At 33.9% G+C, this 8,481-nt stretch overlaps 1 long non-coding RNA gene across 1 annotated transcript in view; it reads left to right on the top strand.

Moving 5' to 3' along the window:
• The first annotated feature begins 7,298 nt into the window (after positions 1 to 7,298).
• Positions 7,299 to 8,481, top strand: part of LOC117176897 — a 13,064-nt gene continuing 11,881 nt past the window's right edge. Inside the window, exons 1-2 of the long non-coding RNA XR_004467636.1 lie at positions 7,299 to 7,435; positions 7,543 to 7,657. This is a non-coding gene — a long non-coding RNA (uncharacterized LOC117176897). The remainder of the gene's footprint in view (positions 7,436 to 7,542; positions 7,658 to 8,481) is intronic.

The following is an 8,481-nucleotide window of genomic DNA, read 5'->3' as shown; positions in this document are numbered from 1 at the left end:
TTTGAGAATTCTTACAATTTAGAGTAATACCTTTCACTTTGCAAACATGGTACTGCTTGCTATGAGGTGACCGTGATTTAAGGGCATAACATTTTGGTCAACCCGAGGCAAAAGTTTCAATATAACTTCCTGAACCATAAACTTTGAGCCCATCTGTCATATTTCCTAGTAAACATCCTGTAGCTGGGGTATATTCACCTGCTTCGTTATTACTAACAAAAATGACAGAAAATGTATTCGACTTTTTTAGTTTTTGGCTGTCCTCTTTTATTTTTTTTAATTTCTGAACAAATACTTTTACCTGTAGAGTGTCGATTAGAAATTAAATGTTTCCTGAAGCATTTGACTTCATAAAAATATCGTTAACAGTCACCACATTTGTTATTATCATTTTTTATTCATGTCAGCATTGCCCTTACATGACGGCGAACTAAAACAAGCGTCACATTTTATTGTACATCTGTGATCAGTTTGTTTAAAATAAGCCTTATTACAAGGTATAAAAAACTTCTTCGCTGCGCCAGCCCCGATTAAATTAAGTATAGCGCTATAATGGAAATTTGAAGGACCTTCATAAAGTAAAATAAAGATTGTCTTTGATCTACCTACCTGTATTTGTGACTTCTGAACTACCATCGTAAATAGTCTTATCCCTCCCTTTACCGATGTCTGGTATTATCACACCAGCATCTCCAGTAAGCTTTTCAGGTGCCCTAATTTGTGCTTTGAGCTTATCCATATCGCTTATACTTCTATACTCTTTTTTTAAATTGTTATTATTTGGGTCAGACTACCGATTTGCATTCACAATCGCTTTTACGATAGCATATGGTAAGCATGTGTCATTGTTATTAGCTATAGTATAAAATGTTTTTTTTCAGCTTGGCTAGTTAGCTTCGCACGGATTTTTCCTGCTATTACACTTACGCGTGTAATCTCTACTACAAAGGTGTCATCAATATTACAACTTATGGCACTTTGAACTACTGATTCTAATTATTTCCGCAAGTCTTCAAAATGCAGATCTTTAAGGAATAAAAACGCTTTCCAGGCAACTCCTTCGCTTAACCCATCCGATTCAAAAACAATGCCCACTAAATATATTTCCTTACACCACGATACCTTATAGCTGTATAACTCTAAAAAGGTTAATTCCAACTAAAGAACAGGACTATTGTCCCCAGGACTCACAATTTTGAAATTTAATTTTTGCCCATTTGTGTCGAACTTTCTTACATACTGGTCACTTTCATTTATTTTTATTATAAAGGAGGCTAGAATGTCACATTCATTCCTACCTTGTGGTTGAGCGTCATTTAAATCTTCCGAGAGACTTTCGACAGCTTCATCAGCCATCCACTGGCCATAAGAGTCTTGTGCTGTGGGAGATGAGCTAAACTCCATAGCTCTAGATGGGCCTGCAATCATACTGATGTCTGGAGCCGCTGTCACATAAATTGGGCTCTGCTTCCCGTTTGATCCTACTTATGTCAATAATGTGATTTTCACACAATTTTGAACTTCTGAAAAAAGAATAATTTAAAAATCATTCATTCTTCATAGACGGGAGTTTCGTAATATAAGTTATGTATCTATAAATATAATTTAATTTGCCTTTTCTTTTCAATTCAGATGTAGATTTATCCATTTTTTGCACATTTTCTGCTCCTTTTGTACTTCCTGAAGAACTTTTCTTTGTTTCTTCTGTACCCCTCAAAATTTCCCTTTGCAACCATCTTTGCCCTGTATATATTCTGTTTTCTTTGAGCTATTTTCAACCTATTTTGTTTTGTAAGCTCTTTGTTTATATTATTATTTTTCAATTTACGCTCCTTTTTTAAATTTGCCTCTCTAATTTGCGAATTTTTTAAACCTGATTTCCCTTTATTTTCCATTTTAGATTTTAATTTTTCTTGCATTTTCTCTTGTCTAACTTTTTCTCTATTATCGTTTTGTTAACGTCTACTTTCCTGCACTAATTCCCCCGATTTTCCCTTTTTTGCATTTGCTAATCTGGTATCATGTCCTCGTCAAAATCCGCTTCGTCATCATCATTTTCTACTACTATATTACTGTCTATTTTTCTATTATGTTTTTTAGTGACTCTAGGATCTCGTGCTACACGTTCCTTACCAAACATAAACTCGTGTGAGTTTTTTTGCTTCTTGGAACACCCAGCTTTTACCATTGGATAAGAATGGTCTCTCTTTTTGGTTAATTCTACAAGTTTTTCTTTTGAATCTACCTACGTCTGATTCCAGATTCTTTTATAATGTACCGCGTCGGCATTCAAATATTTTCTTGTTTCAATGCTCGAAATTTCAGCTTTAACAAAAAGAGAAGAAAAAATCAGCACACACACACTATTTTTGAATATTCACTTTTACAAAAATTTAATGAATAAAAAATTAAAAAGAGTTTTACTTACTAATGACAGTTTGTATATTATTTTTTGTAGAGTTCGTCTCTCTCTGCATTTTCAAATATTTCCTTAATGTGATCAGTAAAGATATATCAATCTTCATTTGTATGGCTGTCATCTTCTCTCTGATGAGTAATCGCTTCCTGGTTAGTTTGGTTATCCATTGACATTATTAAGGTTTATTGTTCACTTGAAATGATAACTTTAAGCTACACTGATGAACTCACAGAACACAGTTCAATTGATCACACTCAAAAATTGTACAAAATACACTGTGAAAACTAATTACTGGCGACCGCGCTTCACATATACTCAAAAACTAATGCCTATCCTGGAACGGGGTTCGCCATTAAAGCGATAGAGGAAAACATTAGTTACCATAGCACCGTTACTGATTTTCTATTTTGAAAATATTTCACATGATCTTTAGACCGTTAACCCCGTAATTAATTTTCTGCTTTGCGCTGTGTCATTATGCATGATTTAGTTTTCGTTATGAAAGTTTCACTGTCATTTGCAAATAAAAATGAAAATTGTAAATATTTGCTTCCATCATAGAGCTAACTATACAGTAAGGTTTAATTTATGTCAGCCATACCCATAAGTGTAAAAGAGATACTCTTATACATATTCCAGTGTTTCACTATCAATCATACTTCTGTATGCCAGGTATGCATTTGACCTATATAAAAAAAGCGCAAACCGATATTTAATCCCTTCTATTTTTATTATAAAACAAGGATATTCAAGCATCGCGTATGAAACGTGTCGAGACTTGTATTCCTCCCACCCATGATGTCCCTATTCCCTTGTATATAAGGTCTCTGGGTAGTCAGCTGCGAATCAGTTTCTCTGTATCTTTGAAGCAGTACCTACGACGTCATAAACTATGACTGCAGTTAAGGAATGACCTGAAATTTCCTCTTTAACTGATACTGCTTCTACTGCTGTTACTAAAAAAAGAGTTCACATGACGGAAGTGGATGGCTTACTCAAGACAAACAAACATCTTATTTTAACCACACTGTACGCACTCAATAATTCATGCAGTAAAAAAGCTATTGTTGGTCTTGAAGTGCAGTCAGATGGCAGTTTTCAACCTATTGTAAAAATTGTGTTTAACAAGCTACAAGGTATCACATTTGGGGCTGCAATATGGTCCAAATTCCAAGAACAGTTTAAATTTATAAGTGCCTACTTTAAATCTGAGGGCTATTCAATGTCAAAGCCGAAACCACTCGATATTAATGACTACATAGTGAAGTTCAAGACTTTCTACGGTGAAAAAACTATTCTTTTTGGCAAAACATGTGCTCCCGAGGGTGATTGTGAAGATAGTGAAAATGGTGAAAATTCTTGTAAAAACAAAATGCAAAAAAATTTTGCGCCTCCAGTGGCTCTGAAGAAATCTAGCTTTATTGGGTTAAAGAATATTATGTTGTGTTTGAATGAATATTTTGGGATGCTTCAAGCTTTACGTGTTTTGGTAAAGGATTCTATTCCAGGATTTTAGAATTATTAACTGAGCATTGTAATTCTTTGAAGATAGTTGAACCATCTGAGAATTTAATTTTCGAGTTAATGAACCGCGAACAGTGTGATGAGTAGTAAAATCTAACGTATGAATATTTATCTTCGAAATTCAATGACTATTATATTGATATTATTTATTATGAGATTGGCGGTGTATTATTGACCCATGTAACTTATAATGTACGAAAAAATGTACTAACAAGAGTTACGTTCAACTAATCATGTTTTATTATTATGAAAAGGTGTTAAATTACATATGTCTACTTCAACTATATGAGATATATGCTGATTATTATGTGTATTTTATGTTTCTTTTCCAAAATATTTTAATCAATAAATGTGACTAAACTGAAATGTACAATGTTATGTTTTCATTTACAAAAATCCTCACCTCTAGTATGCTAATAGAAACATATAAATATATAAACAAGATTATATGTATATACGTAGTCGGAATATGAGGGGACCTTATTTTACCATAACAGTGTGAGGTATTCTTACCCCATGTAACTGTAACTATGAAAAGATTCAAAAAGAAATCACGTCAAAGAAACTATGATGATTCATTCTATTTGTGGGGGATACACTCTTAAGCGGTAATTATATGTATATACTTTGGCAAAATAGGAGCGTACCTAATTTTATCAGAACAGTTTGATGTTTTCTTACCCCATGTAACTGCAACTATAAAAAAATTCTAAATAGAATCACATCGAACCATCCCTACTAAATAATTCTATTTCTGGGGATTCATTCTTAACCGATATACATATAATCTAGCCAAGGTGAGAGGGAAGTGCATATCCGTTTGAGCGATATAATTAGGTTCGTATGTAGTGAAGAGTGGCAGTTTTTTATAGACACACAACCACCGACGAGGGGGTCACCGCCGTAGGGTGGTGAGCGGGTTAAGGAGTAGTGGAAGGGGTGTCTGGCCGAAGTGGCCCCTTACTACTGTCGGATAAATTTTCATTTAACAAAATCAATAGAGATTCAAACCAATAGAGATTCAAATAGATTCAAACAAATTGAAAGTGAGCCCTCTGAACTGAAAATCCTTTACAATAAGGAATAACTTAAAGAGAAAAATGATAAGAATTGGATATGTGTTTGAAAAAAATTATTTGTTTCGAAATAAAAGTTAGACTTTTAGTTTGGCTTGGAAAAAATGCTGCTAAGTGGCCGGAACTTAACGTTCCTAAAATCGATACAGTGAACTTTCACTTAAGTTGACCTTCCCTTAAGTTGACTTTCGAATAAGTTGACTGAGAACGTTCACATAAGTTGAGTAAGCAGTCCCCTACTACAAACACTGCGAGACAGAGAGTGAGAGAAAGCTGCAGTATTATCCTTGATGGTGGGGACTTGTGATTCCCCACCTGGAGTCAACTTAACTGAATGTTTACGTTTTTCGCGCGGTCAACTTAAGTGAAAGTTCACTGTATTTATATAGTTCAGCATCAGAAGACAGAGAGAGCGACCTAAAATAAAAATAAGAATGATTTATGTAGTGTCAACAAACACTCAAAACCTGTAAAACATAAATACGTTGCAAAATATATCGGAATATCTGATGTAAAATAACAACATAACCTGAAGCCTGTCAACATTAAGTAAACGGTTTTTGCCCATTTTGCCACAATTCGCACTTTTCGCTTCCGCAGTTATATAAACACTATGAGATTTAACTTACATAGTTCGGCTTAAAATGCGATTACACTGTTTTATGCAAAGAAAATAAAAACACACCGAAAGACGATATTTCCTCTGGAGTCCACATACGTCAATTAGACATAGCTAGCAGTAATTCGTGACAGAGGCGCCACTGTATTGATAGTTGTGGTTCCTATGAAAGTGCTTAATCTCAGTTTTTCTCTGCATTCAGAGCTGTTGAGGTTAACCTTCCACCTATCAAAATATGCCAAAAACTAGCACTTATAAATTTAAACTGTTCTTGGAATTTGGACTATATTGCAGCCCTAGATGTGATATCTTGTAGATTGTGAAACATAATTTTTACAATAGGTTGAAAACTGCCATCTGACTGCACTTCGAGACCAAAAATAGCGTTTTTTCTGCATGAATTATTGAGTGCGTACAGTGTCGTTAAAATGAGATGTTTGTTTGTCTTCCGTAATGCATCCACTTCCGTCATGTGAACTCTTTTTTTAGTACCAGCAGTAGAAGTAGTAGCAGTGAAAGAGGAAATTTCAGTCCATTTCCTAACAGTAGTCATAGTTTGTGACATTGTAGATACTGCTTCAAAGATACAGAGAAACTGATTCTTAGCTGACTACCCAGAGACCTTATATACAAGGGAATAGAGACATAATGGGTGGGAGGAATACAAGGGTAGACACGTTTCATACGCGATTCCGGAACATCCTTGAATTAATGTAAAAATATAAGGGATTAAATATTAATTTGTGCTACTTTTTATATAGGTCAAATGCATACCTGTCATACAGAAGCGTAAGTGTTAGTGAAACACTAGAATATGGATAAAAGTATCTCTTTTACATTCATTTTTGATTGGCTGCACAAGTAGCAGGTACTAAACTTCGAGTGAGTGCATATTTGCACAAGTGTTCCTTGTGTGTGTGCATCATCGTTGCCGACTCCGAAATATAAAAGTATTGTATTTTATTGTTGGGCACTTTGATTTCTATTGAAAGAAAGTAAATTTAATCATTCTTACAATAATCATAGATTTGAATATATATTTATTAAAAGAAATTGCAAAGAAAACATTTTTTCGCATTCGATAGCCACAATAAATAAATTTGATTTTGCTAAGATGTATGTACATTTTTGAAATTAATTTCTGATAATAATCAATTTATAATAATTATTTAATAATTTATGTTTCAGAATGAGTGCCCGTCTTTATAATCTCCGAAGTGCGAAAGATGTGGCAGCATCTCTGTCGGATTCGGAACAGGAGCATTTTTCTGAGGACAGTGACGATGGAAGTTTATTTGGAGTATCTGATAATCCAGGTATGTTGATAAATATATATATATAATTTAATGATTTTTTATACAGGATATTTGACCGGCTTTATATAAAATTCAACGACATACCGTGTACTTAGAATATACACTGCCGGTCAAAAGTTTTCGTACGCCTATTTCTTCATGACTGATTAAGTTCTCTTAATTTCAGTTATGCCAGAGATAACATTTTTTCTCTTCATGAGATTGATTGCTCTCAAAATTCTGCATAAATTGAGGCAAGGATGAAGCCAATTTGTATATTTTGTAAATAGTTATTGCAGAAATATTATATATTGCCATTTTTATGAAATGTTCAATAACTTTCAAAGTAATCAACATTTTTCAATGTGCTTAGGCTCATTTTAAAGCTATTTTTTCACCGCTTCACAACAGCTATCATCATGAATTTTACAAAATTGCTCATCACATTGTAAAAACTAGAAGCTGTAACAAAAAAGTTGCAAAAATTGCAGTACTCTTTGTGGTAAGAAAAATATTTTTGTAGAATATATGAAACATATAATCACAAAGTTTTTATAAAAGTCTTTCAAAAAGATGTATTCATTAAATTTTATTTTTATTTGCCGACAGATAAAATGTTTTCAAATTTTTCATGAGGTGCCCAAACTGCATGCGCAGAATGTGTGATGACCATCGGGCACCTGTATGCATTGAATGCAAGGGTTTTGCCGGAATGAAGTGTATGGTAAGAGGGTTGAAGCTATATTTTTCACGGGAACATTGCAGATAATGTTTAACAAATTTGGTATAAATGCTTTCTTTAGGCTAACCATCTTTTCAGCAGCAAAAAACTTTTTTTGTCAAGCATATAAAATTTTTAATTTTTACGCAAAATGCTAAGAAAAAGGGTAAATATGAAGAGTATCAAGTCGTTTAGAATAAAAGTTTTTAAGAAAAATGGGTTTATACTTATTAAGTGATTGCATTCTATGGACTTAAATATTTATTTTGTTTATCGAGGCTGCCTCTTCACTATACTCATATAAAAGTATATGAAAAATGTAAGGCATGTGATATTTAGAAAATTATTGATTTTACCAGTTTCAGGTTTCCCCAGATTTTTTTCTGGAATAATAAATATTTTGTCTTACAAATTTCGGAAATGATAGCGAACATGCTAACGGGTGTCCCTGCACACTTTCGTTGTGAATTAATTCCAAACGATTTGGATTTTGCTGAAAACGTGTGTATATTTCGAGGTTATGTGTGTTACAATTCTTTCAAAAAAGTTTACTTCATCAATAATTTTCAAACTATCGGAATGACAGAGCTGAAAAACGACCCTAACCCCAAAATAATGCACTTGCATTAAATTTTTATTTAGCAAAATGAATTTTTTTGTTATTATCAATGAAAAAAGAGTGCGGGGACGTCTGGATGGATGGATGGATGGATGGATGGATGGATGGCTGGCTGGCTGGCTGGCTGGCTGGATGGAAGGATGGCTGGCTGGCTGGCTGGCTGGCTGGCTGGATGGATGGCTGGCTGGCTGGCTGGCTGGCTGGCTGG

Source organism: Belonocnema kinseyi, chromosome 7 (assembly GCF_010883055.1).
Source record: "Belonocnema kinseyi isolate 2016_QV_RU_SX_M_011 chromosome 7, B_treatae_v1, whole genome shotgun sequence".
NCBI classification, from domain to species: domain Eukaryota; kingdom Metazoa; phylum Arthropoda; class Insecta; order Hymenoptera; family Cynipidae; genus Belonocnema; species Belonocnema kinseyi.
Note: the sequence above shows the minus strand (reverse complement) of the source record. Positions and strands in the feature narration are given on the sequence as shown.